This window comes from Danio rerio, chromosome 9 (assembly GCF_049306965.1).
Source record: "Danio rerio strain Tuebingen ecotype United States chromosome 9, GRCz12tu, whole genome shotgun sequence".
Taxonomy (NCBI): Eukaryota; Metazoa; Chordata; class Actinopteri; order Cypriniformes; family Danionidae; genus Danio; species Danio rerio.
Window position 1 is genome coordinate 17,854,899 of NC_133184.1, and position 18,903 is coordinate 17,873,801.

At 35.2% G+C, this 18,903-nt stretch overlaps 1 long non-coding RNA gene across 1 annotated transcript; it reads right to left on the reverse strand.

The window, feature by feature from the left end:
- Positions 1-2,764: 2,764 nt before the first annotated feature.
- On the reverse strand, positions 2,765-15,752 carry LOC137496422 (uncharacterized). Its single transcript, XR_011016743.2, has 4 exons — positions 15,625-15,752; positions 15,223-15,297; positions 5,234-5,342; positions 2,765-4,388 (listed from the first exon to the last, which is right to left on the reverse strand). It is a non-coding gene; the product is annotated as an uncharacterized lncRNA (long non-coding RNA).
- Between the last annotated feature and the right edge of the window lie 3,151 nt (positions 15,753-18,903).

The following is an 18,903-nucleotide window of genomic DNA, read 5'->3' on the forward strand; positions in this document are numbered from 1 at the left end:
TCTCTCCTTCTTTTACAGCGACCTAATATCCTACCCAGCAGACATGAAATTATTCACCGATGCTGTTCCGTCAATCGGATTCAGAGGTTATTACCAAGGATGCTGGTTCGCGTCCACCTGCTGTTAAACCTGCCGCAATCACTTAAATCATCGGCGCTATTCGAACTCTATCCACTTGTCGTCGCTGCATCCCTATGGGGGAAAGAATGGTCCTCTTCCAGTATTATAATTCACTGTGACAATGAAGCAACCGTTCACTGAATAGATAAAGGGCGTTCAAATTCTATAGCATTAATTCCTCTACTTAGACGCCTCACTTGGATATCAGCATGTGAACAATTTATTTCAACTGCAAAGTACATTCCTGGATCCAAAAGTCAAATTGCTAACTCTCTCTCTCGTTTTGTTTCCAGAAATTCAGACTTTTGGCACCAGAGGCGGATCAATTTCCAGTCCAAGTCTCTCCTTATTAGGAGCTGATATTCCCATAGATCATCCTTTAAAAAACCTGCTTGGAGCATCCCTCGAATATATCCTTCAGGCGGTGGCACCTAGAACCCTGCAGTCATATTTAACAGCATGGAAAAGTTTTAAAACATTCCACGCATGTTATAACATACTGTTTCCTGATTTTTCCCTACTTACCATCTCATCTTACATAACCTACCTGACCATTACCAAAAAACTCCAGATCAATTCCATCAAAGGCTATTTGAGTGGAATTAAATTTTTCCACAAACTAATTTATGCCCCCCCCCCCCCCACCTCACTTAGCTAATTCTCAAACTGCTCTTTTATTAAAAAGCATACAAAGAACCCACCACACGTCAAGACACACGACAACCCATAACACTGAAAACACTCACTAAATGCATATGCACTCTTCGCAAAGGATACGAATCAATCAACACAGCACGTACACTCGATGCTATGTTTATTTTAGCGTTCTTCGGATTTTTGAGGTGTTCAGAACTCCTTTTTTATTAGGCAAAGCAAAACCGATCAAGCTAAAAGAGGCCATTACATTTACATTTTCAACCTTCAATCACCTATTTGTCCATACCAAACACTGCTAGCATTTTCACAAATCCGTAAATCTCAAGCCTCTTCCTTAGCAGACCCTCTATTCACAGACGATAGCAATCGCCCAGTCACCTGTTTTTGGTTTCAAAAGCATCTTTAATGCTTTCTTATTAAGTCCGGCTTCTCAGCCGACAACTTCTCCAGCCATTCTTTCAGAATAGGTGCAGCTACCTCCGCAGCACAAAATGGTCTATCAGAGCAGCAAATCCAAACACTTGGACGCTGGTCCTCTCAGGCCTTAAAGTGCTACATTTGATCTGACCACTCTCACATTAGAAGAGCCCAACAAACCCTCATCAAAAAACCCCTCTAAGATAAATTCAACACCCACTAGAGCCCGTCACAACACATCTGCTACACATTCGTCATCGACAATTCACAAGGCACTTTCTCCAAACACCCTTCGCATACTATCTCGATAATGCTTACACAGCGTTGCTACAACTGGAGTCGCACAACTTATTACGCACACCTCATTATTAATATCAAGCATCACAGCTAGCGCAACAACCGCCCCTAAGAGAGATGCACACTTTCTTACAGAATGCTGCAAGCGCAACCAACACTTATACAGGAGACACACACATTATTATGATGCACCACCGCTAATGCAGTGGCCGCTCCTACGGGAGACGTACACCTCACTATCACGCACTATTTCAAGAGCAGTGACCACTCATACAGGAGACACACACTTTTTACGCACCACCGCTAGTGCAGTGACCGCTCCTACGGGAGACGTACACCTTACAATTGTGCACCACCGCAAGCGCAGTGACTGCTCTTACGGGAGACGTACACCTTACGATTATGCACCACTGCAAGTGCAGTGACTGCTCCTACGGGAGACGTACACCTTACAATTATGCACCACTGCAAGCGCAGTGACCGCTCCTACGGGAGACGCACACCTTACAATCATGCACCACTGCAAGTGCAGTGACTGTTCCTACGGGAGACGTACACCCTACAATCATGCACCACTGCAAGCGCAGTGACTGCTCCCACGGGAGACGTACACCTTACAATTATGCACCACTGCAAGCGCAGTGACCGCTCCTACGGGAGACGTACACCTTGTAATTCTACAACCGCTTCCTCCCGAAACTCATACCTTACAACTCAACAGCACCCCTCCAAATTTTTATGATCAGCAATTTTGAGGGGCTTGCACACTTGTCTGGCTGCTGTCCTGTAACCAAATAGCGTTTTTTGGGAGCGTTCTGGGGCCGGGCTAGATACTTCACTCGAATACCAACTCCTCTTTGTTTCTTGATAAGGTGAATAACTCGAGTTGGGGTGTCTCCTAGAGCTCAGAGCCCTCCCCCTGGACAGCACGCCAAATATGCTTTATACTTAAACGAATGCAAGTGTGAACTCGTGAAATTACATTTTGTGTGATGAAATTGGTGAATCCCATGAAACAAGATGTAATCATTTTATTTATAAATATATCCAATCTTATTACTTTAATGTTTAGAGAGTTCTGTGCTGTTTTGCCATGGCTAGGCTATGGATATATCTCTCTGCACTGTGCAAGATCAAGGGTTGCAGTTTGTGGTTTGCAGTTCTTATGCTGTACATGAGTTCAGCACTTTTGCCAGAAAAAAGACAATTAAGCCCAGATGAATTTTTGCTTTAGAAATATTTGTTAAATAAGTTTGCATAAATGCTGTGGTTACTGCACTCATTGGAAATTTATTTAATCTCTCAAACTCACTTTCCTTCAGCTAAATCCCTGCTTTATCAGTGGTTGCCACAGCAAAATAAACTGACAGTTTCTCTGGTGCATGTTTTCCAGGCAATCTCAAGGAGAACATGCTATATCTGCATAATCCCCAGCTGAGACTTGAACCACTAACCTTCTTGAAGTGAGGTGAGCTGAGCTTCTTGATGTGCTACTTGATGTTCACTACTTTTCTCAGTAATTGTAAATGTAAAAATTGTACATGTTTTTTTGAGAACATGAAAATTGCAGAAGTTTTTGTTAAAAAGAGAGGTTTCATGTGCTTTCATGTCCTCAAAAATAATGTATAATGACTTACAAAGATGCACAACAGCTTTAAGTGTATACACAACTTGATTTATGCAATAACTATATGATAAATATTATCAGCCAAATTATCAGGAGTTAGTACGAATGATAAAGACTTTGCAAGTTGGAACCCTCCATTGTTTATGTTTTCCATGAATCTTTAAGTTAACGTATTAAACATAAGTGCTCCACAAAGCCCCCACACCTTGATGCCCAAGATCTTCATCATCATGAATTGTCTCTGCCATGCACAACTGAATAATTTTTTTTTGCAATTTTACACATAATAATCAACAATGAACACATTACAAAATACTGAAATCACATGTCAAAATAACATGTTGTCAATATTTGATGAGACCCTGAAATATGTCACAAATCACATTTTCAGGGGAGTATGTCTTTTCAAGGGGAGGAAGCTCTCCCATTGTTCGCACCCTGAATTTGATAATGATCGAAAGTGGGCACCAGGTGTAAGCTGGAATGGTCTCTCTTGTCTTTTGTGATCTGATCAATCTAAATGCATCTAAATACCATGTGTAAACAGGCCTAGGTTCTACTACAAAGCCAGTGGTTTCCCCTGTCCTCAGCTTTAGGTGAGGCTGAACCATGTGGTTTCCTGCTGTTATAAGTTATAGCTGGTTTCTTCTGGAAGGCAGGTCTGCTTTTAGCAGGATCTTTTTGAATCTTGTGAGTCTTCACAGAAACCCAGTTCTCTTTCATCTCTGCTTGACCATCCCTTTACACGGCAGCCTTCTGAGACCAGCGCTCCTGGGCTTTGACACATTGACTTCCCCCTCTGGAGTATGGGTTCCTTCAAACAACCAATCTGCCATTTAATCACTCATTGAGTAATCTGTTTTATTCTGTTTAAACACTCTTGTTAGAGGTTAGCAATAAAAATGGCTTGGTCAGATTGTTAATGGTGTGTGTTGTGGTTCAGCTTTGTTAAATGATATCCTGAAGTGCAGTAACTGCACAGTTATCAGAGTCTGGATCTGAGAGAAGATAATTCAACTTATCAGATTGCCTGTGATGAGGGACTGTACACAGCTCATGCCACACATCAAAGCTGCGTTCTGATCTTGCTCAGGCTGAAGCTGTGGAGGTATATTTCAGTAAACAGACCAGGCTTGAAAGGATTTTTGGTCCCAGTTCGGCACACGCCATACGACGAGTGAATTCTGTTTGCAAGCCACATAGTGAGCAATGTGGGGATAAGCTGACTTGTTCATTGGTGAGGCTTTCAATTCCCAATGGGGTCAAAAATCTAAAAAGAAAAAAAAAATTCACTTTTTTGAGATCTGAATTAAGAAAATACTTGAATCGGTGCTATATTTTGAATTTAAAGTCATCATACTGTCAGAAAAAGAATAAGAATAAACATCATTATTCACTGAAAATATAATCAATACAGCTCACAAAACAGATATGAATCATTTTCAGATCAGACTGATCTGGTTCTCAAGGTTCTCAAGACATAGGATTTACTGGACAGCATGAATAATGGTTTTTAAAATTAAAATAAAATACAGTATGACTGTAAATAAGTACAACATTTTGATACTGAACATGGTTTGTTAAATTTGAATCATAAAAAGCCAATACTACTAAGTTGACATTATAGCTTTAATAGATGTTTTATTTGCTAGAGCTGAAAAAACCAACAAACAAACAAATGACTGTGTGAAAAATATATGATATAAAAAAATGGAATTTAGAACTGAATTTAGTTTAGAGCAATATAACATGTAATAAGCAATTTGTACGATAATTACTGTAACTAATTATTAAGGCTATGTTTAATCTTATTCTTATAATTATGTTTTGCTAAAAAAATCTGTAATCTAACAATGAAATTAAAAATTAAAAATCTTAACTTAATTCCCCCCCCCAAACCCTTTAATGGATGAAACTGTAGGAATGTCCACATTTTGTTAGACAAAGAAAGTAAACAGTAATTCATTGTGACAGCACTGAGGTTTCTTTGAAAAAGTAAGTCTCACCTCATTTGTTTAGAGCAGAAAATTCTGTTGACTATTGTGCAGCTGCCTGAAAACACATATCCCTCAGCATACTCGCATCACCAAGTTCTTGTCTTTGATGTGCAATTACCTTCCAGTTGGGTGTTTTACTGTGATGAGTTGCTTGTCTTCTTTTTTCCCACTGCCATCATTTCCCCATCATGGCCTGCAGCTGCATCATCTGCTATTGTCTCTGCCACCTGTGGGACAGTTTATCGAGCAAACTAAAATCCCATATTATTATAATTAACAAGTACCTTTCTCATCTCATCATGGCAAATGCAACGCTTGCATTCCCAAGCCAAACTCCTCTGCCACTTATGCATGTCAAATCGTTAATTAAGCTGTCATTCTGCACAATAGACCTTCATTCATACCTTCCTAAATTACAGCTTTGGGAGCATGTGCAGAACTTCTGCAGGTGACCCCAGACAAAAACACATGGGGAAAATACTTTTTAAGTGTCTGCTGAAAATGGCTCTTCGCACCAGCAACAAAACTCATTATCACCATGGTGGGGTGTGAGAGTCTGCCTAAATCTCTGTGTTATGTCAAAATTCTTCATTTGCAGTGACAGATGTGTCTTAGATGTTGGTGGTACCGATTTAGTCATCATTTGATTTTTAATTGTGGTTTATATCTATAACATAAATTCTGTCAGTAATTCAGTTATATTAAAATAGAAAATTGTAGTTCTTCATAAAATGCACTACATGTACTCTACATTAACATTTACATTTTTAATCTAAATGTTTGAGGGATTTTATTCACAGTGAATGGTAAAAATGGGGTTCAGTGCTTTAGATAATTTTTATTTGACACATACTTGACAAGAAAAAAATTCATTATTTGCATTGGTTATTTCAAACTCTTAGTTAAAGGCACCTTTATTATTGGTTTATCTTATTTATTTATAACTTTTAGGCCTTTTTATTTTATTACAATTTTATTTCCTGCATATAAAATTTTATCAAGCAGTGGTTATATTTGATAAAGAACACTTTTGTGTATGAAATAATTTTCAAATCATGTGCAAAACATGACTTGCACACTGTAAAAGTTTCTGTTAATTAACAGTTTCCATATTTTGTGTTTTCTATTTATATAATTGCATTATAGGACCTTGATCTCTGCTGTTAAAAATTCAACTGTAACAAAGTGTCTTTTATTGACATTTTAATAGTTTAATACTAAATATAATGTATAAGTATATAAAAATAAGTCAGTGAAATAACAGAAAATGCACTGGCTGTTTATTACAAAATGTTTGTACCATAATATACAACCCAGGCAATATATTGCTTAAATCTATTAAAAATGCTTTTAAAAAGTCACTTTTTGAGGTCTTCTATATTAGAAGATGTTGAAATTTTTTTTTTTTTTTTTACTAAATAAGAAACAAATATATGTGGATCACAAAATACAGAAAACTGCTAGATTAAAATATTTTTGACAGTGCATGTCTTACTTTTTCATAATAGCAAGATTGGCAATATTGTTTATTGTACCCAAGGTTACTGAATTTTAACAACTTGCCCAACTTGTGCAATTTATTATAAGTTTTTGGTCTTATGTATGCTGGCAAAACACTTAGCGATTTACAGATCTTTTCTTTGTAACATTTCTTATAACTGACCATAAGAGCAGGAGGGAAGACTGTGAAAAATAAAATGAGTCGTGCAGCGAGCAAAAAGAAACAGTTCAGCTGGAACATAAGCAGATTGATATTAATTGTGTCCACAATATCATGTGACCATTAGTGAAGCAATTTGGATGTACAGTTGAAGTCAAAATTATTAGCCCCCCTTTGAATTTTTTCTTCTTTTTTAAATGATTCCCAAATTATGTTAAACAGAGCAAGGAAACTTTCATAGTATGTCCTATAATATATATATTTTTTTTCTTCTGGAGAAAGTCTTATTTGTTTTATTTTTAGAATAAAAGCACCAAAAAAAAAAAACTAATTAAGGTCAAAATTATTAGAACCTTTAAGTTATATATATTTTCGATAGTCTACAGAACAAACAATCGCTATACAATAATTTGCCCAATTACCCTATCCTGCCTAGTTAACCTAATTACCTAGTTAAGCCTTTAAATGACACTTTAAGCTGTATAGAAGTGTCTTGAAAAATATCTAGTCAAATATTATTTACTGTCATCATGGCAAGGATAAATCTTAGTAGGAAAAACTGTCAAAGCTCACACACATTATAAAGACTTGTACATTTTTTAATCATTCAACTAAAGAAAGAATAAATTTTCTTATCTGTGTATCCTTATTTACTTTCCTGAACCCATTTTAGGACACATTAGCCATGCAACGAAAGAACCTAAGAATGAAGCAATCAAAGGAAAAAACTATTTGTACACTGGAATATTCTTGATCAGTTTTGTGTCATATCAAAGTGCCTTTATCTGTGATTTTATAATTAATAGTAATAAAGCAAGATGCCCTGTTAAAAAGTAGCAATATAAATGCATTCATTATTTCATTCATTCAATTATGTTAGATATATGCTTTATTTAAACTACAAGGGTAAAACATAAAATTATTGTGAAGGGGAGAATTTATACATGCATAAGTTTTGATTGGGAGGCGAAGCAGTGGCGCAGTAGGTAGTGCTGTTGCCTCACAGCAAGAAGGTCGCAGATTCGATCCTCTGCTCAGTTGGCGTTTCTGTGTGGAGTTTGCATGTTCTCCCTGCGTTCGCATGGGTTTCCTCCGGGTGCTCCGGTTTCTCCCACAGTCCAAAGACATGTGGTACAGCTGAATTGGTTAGGCTAAATTGTCCAGTGTATGTGTGTGTGTGTGAGGATGTTTCCCAGAGATAGGTTGTGGGTGGAAGGGCATCCGCTGCGTTAAAAAACGTGCTGGATAAGTTGGCGGTTTATTCTGCTGTGGCGACCCCAGATTAATAAAGGGAATAAGCCGACAAGAAAATGAATGAATGAAAAGTTTTGGTTGACTAGAAAGACTACCACATTGGATTGACCCTTTATCTTGCCCATACTGTATAAACTTCATATACTTCTAATTTCTCATGGCACAAACAGAATTAAAATGCACACTAAGACAGTCTAACTTTTATTAATTTTCGCGTCACATTCTGAATAAGTAATGAAATGAATAAACATTTGTTTAACTATTGTGCTAAATGGCATGACATTTAATGAAGACTACATGATATGAAGACTAAATAATGACGGGGCGTGATAACATGGCAGCCTTTCTAGAATGCATTCTTTTATATGCAGCTCTCAGAACTCAGAACTGAAATGAATAAGATACCATAGGGATAGTTTTTTAATTAAACTATAATAGTGACAAATTACTCAATATTGTGTTTTTGTGCAACATTAAGGCATATACTAAAATACACAGTTTACAAGTCATTGCTGGGTCAGTTAGCATTTCTGTGTGAAGTTTGCATGTTCTCCATTTGTTCATGTTGGTTTCCTATGAATGCTCTGGTTTCCTCCATAGTCTAAAGACATGTACTATATGTGAATTAAATGATCTGGCTGAGTTTGTGTGAATGAGATTGTGAGGTGTTTTCCAGTACTGGGTTGTGGCTGCAAGGGCTTTCACTGTGTAAAACATATGTCAAAATGACATATGTCAATCTACATTGTAAAGCACTATACAAATAAAAAAAAAGTTAAAGAATAGTTGGCAGTTCATTCCACTGTGATGACCCCTTGTAAATAAGAGACTAAGCCGAAGGAAAATTAATGAACTATAGCATTTACTATAAATTACTATAGCATTTTATCACGTGGGAATACCCTAACTGTTTTAGGTGTGTTTATTAGGAAAAAAAGCTAAATTCCACAATTGAATAGCCCTCCAGAAACATACAAAAAAAGAAGGTGAATAATTTAAAAAATAAATTAAAACAGTCATTTTAATATTAACTGTTCACATAGTATTTGACAAGGACCAACATATAATCACACAAGACAAAAGCTTGTAATTGTCAACCCAAAAAAACTAAACAAAACAGACCCCCAGCAAAAAAACTGCTACACATTACTTACTAACCAGAGAATAAGAGTAGAACTACTTTTCTCATGTGGTCTTTCTATTTTTTGTGTGGTAAGACTTGCGTGACTACTGTAGTTGACAAGCTGTTTAGAATAGTAGTTGACTACTCAGCGAGTCAGTGTTTATCTTAAATGACTTGCTGCGCAGCATCAGCAGTCTGACGGCCAGCTGGAGAGACTGTGTGTGCAGCTGAGACTCCTGGTTTTTCATCATTGCTGCTTGTGTTGTCATAAATGGTGAAAATCAGACACATCCCAGTTGCTTAAATTTTCAGTTGATAGTCTTTGATTCTCTGTTGTTTTGAACATTTTACAAGATTTTTGTCTTGTGTGTAAAACAGATAATTTTTACATCCTGCTGTACTTTGGAGTTTCTACACAAGTGTACCAAGTGAACATTGGAGGATTTTCTATACTAATCAATGTGCTATGCTTCCCTAGCTAGATGTGCATGACAGTCACAGCTTTTGCTTAATCACTATTTTAGTTTTGTTAAGTTCCTAACCTACACGTAATTTTCAAAAAAAAAAAAAGTCCAAATTTGTTTAGAGTTTATTACAAAGTAGTTCTATTCCATCTCAGGACAGCTTCTCTTTGGGTCCAGTGAAGAGACTTAAACCCTTGCAAGAATAGGTTAATTATACATTCTCACCTTATTCCAACTAAAGTCATAACTGAACTAAACAGAAATGGAATTAAGACATGAGGAGTATATAGTAGTGCCATTATTGAAGTAAGCCCCCGCCCCCCCACACACACACACAAACATACACACACTCACTCACACACTATTAAATTCCATAACACTCTCACCAGTCCTTAGTCCTTACTTTTCGTCTAATACCCCAGTTTGTCACAGGGGCATGAATGAAATGTTCATGAGTAAAAGTAAAACTGCCGAACTGCAGTTACAGTCAGGCATCCTGATGACTGGATTCAGAAGAGCACAATCCCTTCTATATATCCGCGCTAAAATATCATATCAAGGTGAAAGTCATCATAGCTTGCATAGAATAGACCTAGCTCCCAACCAACCTTTGAGAATAGATTAACGGCGATATTTTATTTATCGCGTGATATGAGTCTTGCGTTAACACAGCACGTTAATGTCGATATAGGCCCACCACTAATAATTAGGTTTTTATTTTTGATAGCAATAGCTGTAATTGAAGTCAATTGTCTGTTCAAGCAAAAAATTCACTTCAAGCTGATTCGCTACATATTTTTCTTTTAAATGGATACAAGAAAGGCGACGAGTGGCGCAGTAGGTAGTGCTGTCGCCTACCAGCAAGAAGGTTGCTGGTTTGAGCCTCAGCTGGGTCAGTTGGTGTTTCTGTGTGGAGTGTGCATTTTCTCCCTGATTTGCGTGGGTTTCCTCCGGGTGCTCCGGTTTCCCCCATATTCCAAAGACATGCGGCACAGGTGAATTGGGTTGGCTACATTGTCCATAGTGTATGAGTATGAATGAGAGTGTATGGATGTTTCCCAGAGATGGGATGCAGCTGGTAGGGCATCTGCTGCGTAAAACATATGCTGGATAAGGTGGCGGTTCATTACGCTGTGGCGACCCCAGATTAATATAGGGACTAAGCCGAAAAGAAAATGAATGAATGAATGAGATACAAAAAAGTTACCTTACTTTTTATTTGCTTGTATCTACTTTTGCAATGTTACTTAACTAAAGTATAACTACTCAACATTATGAGTAGCTATGCAACATTCCCATCATTCATTAAAGCTCTGAAATTAGCCAAAAGCTGGACATCAGACTGCTGCTCTCCCAGAAGATATATTGATGTTGTTGTGGTTTTGTGCATGATAACCACTTTCGACAGCCAAACATAAATTTTCAGTAACACTTGTCCTTGTGAAAACTATCATGTGATAGGTTGGCATACACGACTCAATGGTGAGTATGACTTTCTGAAAAAGAACTGAGTAATCTTACAGTAGCATGACCACTCACTTTTTTATTTATTTTTTTTTTTTTAAATTTGGCTAGACTGGCTTGCTAAGTAAGTATTTGCACGCAAACTTGTGATATTTGATCCACCTCAGTGTCAAGTGCTTCCATAACTTTAAAAATTAAATAGGAGGAAACTCTCTAGTGGCTTTCAGCTGGCAGTTTGATTCAGATTTTATTATCCGCAATGGTTCTATAATAAGCGGGAACTGTCCTTTTGCATTAGCCATGCTTGGCGGCACTTCATGTTAACCCCCCCCCACACACACTCTTAGCTGGAGGAAATGGAAGCTCCCACTGCCAGACTTTCTCCTGGTGAGGCAGAGGTGCATGAAGTGGAGCAGCCAGACAGACTCTGTTGTGATGTCCCAGCATGCACTGGAGGGAACGTGTGCGATAGCAGCAGTACAGGATCAGGTGACCATATGGCACTTGCTAGCTGGGCATCACACAATTGCTCAAGCGACACCAAACTGGCAGTGAACATACATTAACACAAGAAATGATTTATCTTTTAGCAAACTGCATTGCGCCATCTTGCATTGCACTAACAAATAGGAGCATGCAGTCTTTGACTCAATTTCTTAAACAGAAGCTGTCGGGAAGAACACCAGTGGTGAGACCTGCTGATTTAGGTAAGTTTAAAGATGTCTTTATGGGTAATGGTTTTTGGAAAATATTTTTTTTATTTTTGCTATTATTATTGTCATGATTTGCTATACTACTACTAAATATATTTTACTATGCAATTTATTTATGTAGCAACTATTATGAGGTCTCAAAATTATTTGTATTTTGGTGCGGGATAATCACAATTTTTCGTCTTTATAAATGTCTATAATGTCTTTTGTTCATTCATTTTCTTGTCGGCTTAGTCCCTTTATTAATCCAGGGTTTTCAAAGCGGAATGAACCGCCAATTTATCCAGCAAGTTTTTTACGCAGCGGATGCCCTTCCAGCCACAACCCATCTCTGGGAAACATCCACACACATATTCACACACACACTCATACACTACAAACAATTTAGCCTACCCAATTTATCTGTACCGCACGTCTTTGGACTGTGGGGGAAACCAGAGCACCCGGAGGAAACTTACTCAAAGGCAGGGAGAACATACAAACTCCACACAGAAACGCCAACTGAGCCGAGGTTCAAACCAGCAACCCAGCAACCTTCTTGCTGTGAGGCGACAGCACTACCTACTGCGCCACTGCCTCGCCCTATAATGTCTTTTATGACATTCATAAATGACATCTTCAATGTTTTAATTGATTCAGTGCATATTTATTAAAATTATTATTTAAAAAAAATATGCTATAGATCACTAACTGTTGAATGGTAGTGTACCAATCCATCAGTTTGCTCACATTACGTGAAGTCACAATTTCAAAATCTCTCAATACTTTCTCTCTCTTTTTCTCTTTCTCTTTCTCTCTCTCTCTCTCTCTCTCTGTCTCACTCACTCTCTCTCTCTCTCTCTCTCTCTCTCTCTCTCTCTCTCTCTCTCCCTCAATAATTAATAATTAATAAATTATTAGGATGGAATGTTTAATGCGTTGGGATCTATTGCTATTACTTTTTTGAAAAGTAACACAAGTTACATGAATTGCTGAATTAACATTAGTCAAAATTAATATCAATGAGAAAATGTGTTTATTAGTTTAAATGCATCAAAAAATAAATAAATAAATAAAAAGCGGATTGTCTCAATGAACAGTGATTACTGATATATAAAAAACTGATGTATAAAAAAAAGCAAACACACTGCTTTAAACTTTCATTAAACGTTCAACTATACTTTTCTTTATTGAAATCAGAATTATTAAACCCTCTTTGATTTTTTTTAAAATTTTTTAAAATATTTCCAAAATGATGTTTCACAGAGCAAGGGAATTTTTACAGTATGTCTGATAATTGTTTTTGGCTGGAATAAAAGCAGTTTTTATTTTTTTTAAAATCATTTTAAGGTAAAAAATTATAAGCCCCTTTAAGCTATATATTTTTTTGGTTGTTATACAATAACAGAAACCATTGTTATACAATAACTTGCCTAATTACCCTAACCTGCCCAGTTAACCTAATTAATCCAGTTAAGCCAATGTCACTTTCAGCTGTATAGAAGTGTTTTGAAAAATATCTAGTAAAATATTATGTACTGTCATCATGGCAAAGATAAAATAAATTAGTTCTTAGGAATGAGTTATTAAAACTATTATGTTTATAAATGTGTTAAAAAAAAAACAACCTCTCTGTTAAAGAGAAATTGAGGGAAAAATAAACAAGGGGCCTAATAATTCAGAGGGTTTAATAATTCTGACTTCAACTGTATGGAATGTAGAGCTCTGATTTAATGAAATGTGATTCAAAGGAACATTCTCCAAACATATTATTTTGATGTATTTTCAAAGGTAAATGTAGGGTGAAGGTTATACAGTGGGTTGTTAATTGCAGAGCTCCTCTATTAAAAAAAAAGAAAAAGAAAAAAAAAAAACAAGTTCTAAGAGATCAGGCCTCAGTCAGTAATGCATTTCTAAAAACTATTTTTTGCTAACTAAGGTCGCAAGTTCCATCATAACAAATATAGTTAGATTTGGCATTTTGCATATCTGTCACCCCAACGAAAAAAGCAAACTGCATCACAAACGTGTACACTTGCAACTACACCTTTAGAACTGTAGTAAGAAACATAATTCCTGGTTGTGTTCTATTCCTCGTTATCCCCCCTGTGCCCTATTCATTTAAAACATTCTAACATTAAATCTTGAAATTATTTAAAAGAAAAATATTTAAGCCATCTCTCTTAGTTGTAATTTGCTTTCAAAGTATTTTTACAGTTCAGTTTTAGCGATCTTCATATTGACAAATTGCATTACCTTCATAGTGCACTTTAAAACATTTACAAAATGTGATTTTAAATGCAGCTTTGGCTCATGACGAAAGCTATAGGTGATTTATAATTTGAAAGCAGAATTTACATTATGTCTCCAAAGTTTGTGAAAACAAACTTATATATAGTTTGTTATATATATCACATGTTATTGCATGTTATTGCATATATATATATATATATATATATATATATATATATATATATATATATATATATATATATATATATATATATACATATATATATATATATATATATATATATATATATATATATATATATATATATATATATATACACATACACATATATATATATATATATATATATATATATATATATATATATATATATATATATATATATATATATATATATAGCACATGTTATTGCTTTAAATTTATTGTAGGTTATTTGTTAAGAAATATTTCTGATAACTATATCTGTAGTGGCTTAAATGTGTCAAATTGTAAAAGTAGACTTTTCAAAATAAATAAATAAATAAATAAAAATTCTACTTGATAATAATAATGATAATGATGATGGAATGGCGCAGTAGGTAGTGCTGTTGTCTCAGAGCAAGAAGGTCGCTGGGTTGCTGGTCTGGTTATTCAAGTGATTTTATATGGAATATTATCAATAATTTTTGTAAAGGAAGCATATATAGGTCCTATGTGCCGTTTACATAAAATAATTATGCAAAAAGAGTTCATGTTTTTACCAAAACTAATATTGGATTTATTTAATGTATGTAGTGTGTAAAACAATATAATTTGCACCAAAAATTCTGGGTTTTTTCTCTAAAGAAATAGTTACTTCACCCTGTTTAGAGCATCATTGTGGATTGTTTTGCGTTATAACTAACGTGGTTCAAACGATGGATCTGCGACAAAGCAACTAAGAGCAACTAGTTACTTTTTTGGAAAGTAACTCAAAATTGTAAAGACTGCTTTTGATAGTAACTTTCTCCAACACTGTATATGTTTACTGTAAATACATATAAATGTGCATACGCTTCCGTGATCCATGGAGTAAGGAAAGTCTGAGAAAAGGATAAGGGAATTCTAATGTTTGGGTGAATGCTTCCTTTAAAATGTGCTTCAAAAAATAGGGTTTTAATAGCTTGAGTGTTATTAATGGCTGAAATGAATTCATACAAGCATGAAGAAATGTCTACCTGCACATTGGAGTTGCCTGCGGCTGATGGATAAAATCTGCAGCGTAGAGGAAATACAGCATTGGCAGTCAGCATCTGCAGTCAGTTGAGAAAACAGAAGGTCAGTGGTCTTTAAACCACACAATTTCTGAACACTACTGATTATCATGCATTTAGCACCTAGTTCATGACCCTTAATGAACACCCAACAATCTTAACCCAAACATCTTATCACTTTTCTTTGCTGCCCGAGAGTCTTGATAAACTACGAATAGTTTGATGGCCCTTTTTTGACCCCATCTTCCTCCATGATGGATGTAAGACATTTTTTATCATTCCAGCACAACATTTTAAAATCCGCTATGCCATACGTTTCGGAGATTTAGAAGCTTTTCCTTTGGAGAGAGTGCCAAATCCACCTACAGCTGCTTTAACAGTGGATGAGTCACTCTTCAGACCGGGTTATATCATCATAGCTCTCTCTTCATGTGACAATCCAGGCTGTGCCCTGACGATATTTCAGTGTCACAAATACATCAATGTGATCCGCCTTGCTTGTTATAAATACACTGGCTTTGTTGCGGCGTGGTGCCGGGTTACGAAATATGTTTTCTTTGAGAACCTCAGGCGGGGTTTAAGCTTCTTATGGCTGCGTAACACATTTAAGACTTTACTGTTTGCCTTGTTCACTTGATTTTAGGTTGTGAGCATTCTGCTAAGGTTCTCTCAAAATTATGATCAAAAGATCTTGCAGTAATAATAACAGAATGTTTGTGCAGCTTTTGTTACATGGTTATTTATGCTGTGAAAAAAATAACAGCAAAAATGTATTTATGCACTGTATATCATCCAGCATTTTAAATGTTAAACTTCTTTTTGAAAATTCAAATAACATTTAAAAGTATCACAGTGTTTGCAGTACTACTTTGTTCGGTAAACAGACATTTAACTGACTATAAGAAACTTTGCAAGCACGTTAACTTACACTAACCCTAAGCTCAACCTTAACCCCAACCCCAACCTAACAGTGTACTTGTAATTTAATGAGAATTAGTTGGCATGAAGGTGCAATGTAACTTAAATTCAACAAACAGACTAGCAAAATAAAGTGACCCTTTGTTTCATAATCTTTAAATAAAAACAGCGAAGAACTAAAAACAAAAAAGACCCGTTAAAGCATTTTTAATAGATATATGCAGATATGATGTATCAATAATTTGATACATCAAGAGCAACAACATGCTCAATTTTGATAAACTACAAAATGTTTTGCATTTTTTAAGTTAATGTATATTAATGTATACCAATCACATTTAGTTTTTTTTGTTAAATGGAATTAATAAATAATGGACAATTGTTTTTCATTAACTTTAAATTATAACTATAATAATGCTATATCTCACGTATGATTTCAGTGCATTATATAACATTTACTAACGTTACATAACATAAAATTAACGTTTGCAAATAATGTTTAACAGAGCAAGGGATTTCTCTATAATATTTATTCAATTCAATTAAAATAACCTTTATTTCTATATCCCTTTCACAATGTAGATTGTGTCAAAGCAGCTTAACATAGATGATTATAGTAAATTGAAACTGTGTTAGTTCAGTTTTCAGAGTTAAAGTTCAGTTTAGTTCAGTTCAGTGGTTTAATTTTTACTGCTGAAAGTCCAAACACTGAAGAGCAAATTCATCAATGAGCAGCTCTACAAGTTCCAAACCATGCAAGCAAGTAGTGACAGCAGTGAACTTCACCAATAATATTCTTCTAGAGAAAAAATACTATAGGAAAGAGCAATTTTTTTTTTATATGATTAAAGATGGATTTTTTCTACAGAAAAATCATTGTTGTACAGTAATTTGTACAGTGACCTAACTTGACTAATTAACCCCGTTAAGCCTTTAAATTGCACTTTAATCTGATAGTCTCTTGAAAAATATCGTAAAATATTGTCAAATACTGTAATCATGGCAAAGATAAAAAAAAAACACAATTATTAGAAATTAGGTATTAAAACTGTTATGTTTAGAAATGTTTTAAAAATTTTGAAAGGAATTGGGAAAAAAATATACAAGGGAGTTAATAACTCAGGAGGACTAATAATTCTCACTTCAACTCTATATGCAATAAAACAATACAATACTTTTTATACAATATACCTGTTAACAAGGGTGTAGATTTGCTCTCAACATTGATGGGGACATACAGTGCTCAGCATATATTAGTACACCCCTCACACATTTCTTATTTAGATTAGTATTTTCCTATGGGAAGATTTACAGTATTTGTGCATAAACATTAGATTAGTCTGTACTAAAGCCAAATCTGGGGCTAATCTAACAAAATAACCTATGATAATGGTCCAAAATCAGTAAACCAAAATGTATATGCTAGGGGGGAAAATATATATATATATATAAAAAAATCAAAGTAAAAAAAAAAAAAAAAAAGAATTCAAAGTTGTTGTTGTTTTTTTTTTTTTTTGGAATTTTGTAGTTTGTATCATTTTTTACATGGATTTTAATGTATTATCTTCCAATTTCTGAAGATGTTCAGTGACTAAAACATAGTTTTAATAAATATATTAGTTTCATAAATCTGTTTTGGTTAAATGCATCAAAATGCATTGCCTATATTCACGAATATTCATTTTTAAAATGGAGTGTACTCAGTTATGCTGAGCACTGTACATTCCTATAGTGCATGCATGGAACTGAACAAATTGTCTTTCATGCTTCTAAAAACATAAATAAAGGCTTTTAACACTTAATAATACGAATAACAATTAATGAAACATGTCCCATGCTGCTAAAGTCAATTTATGTGATTATACTGCATTCTGGCTTTGAGGAGGTATGAATATAGAGAAATTTAGTGGGGCAATTGCGCAATTTAACCATTTTATCCTGATTATTATTTTTCATAACCATGAAAGCCAAAATCAAAACAATTTGATTAATTGCACAGCCTTTGTAAAATTTAGTATGGTGGACTCCAAGCGAACCTGACTTTAAAAACTTGACTCTTTAAAAAGCAGCTACTTATGTCTACATTTTGTACAGTGAAGGAAGACTGGAACATTTCCTTGTTTTGGTGCTTCTCAAATCCAAACGTAATTACAGCTGTTATTCACAGCATAAATAGGCTCAGCCAATCACACAGTCCATATGTGTTTGTGGGAGGGAAGACCTGAGAACAAAAAGTAATTGTACCCTTTCTGCATGTCTAGGTTACTAAGGGTTGACAGAGCCGTATTTTATTTTGAAGGTGATTCAATATTTGGTAAATTTTATGTTTCAGTAATTGCTGGATATTGGTGGGGACATATCCCCTCTGCCTATGCCAAATCTACACCCCTGCCTGTTTTATATATTTTCAGCTCAGGCAAATATTGCGATTATGATGTATACCATGCTAAAAGAAATGTAAGTCATTTACAAAAATTTTTTTGGAATGATCAGAAAACATTCAGAAATAAAATGTGAATGGCAACGTTAGCAAAGCATTCTTAGAACATCTTTGTTAGCTAGGAAGATGCATGCTTTTTAAATACTTCCCTCATACATAGTGCTTTTTGTTCAGGACTGTGGAAATAGGGCTATATATTTCCTTTGAAGTCCCGCAACACATAAGCCTCCAAGGTATTCTTTTTAAACTGCAAAAAAATGACCATTTTGAAATGGTGAAGGTCAGGG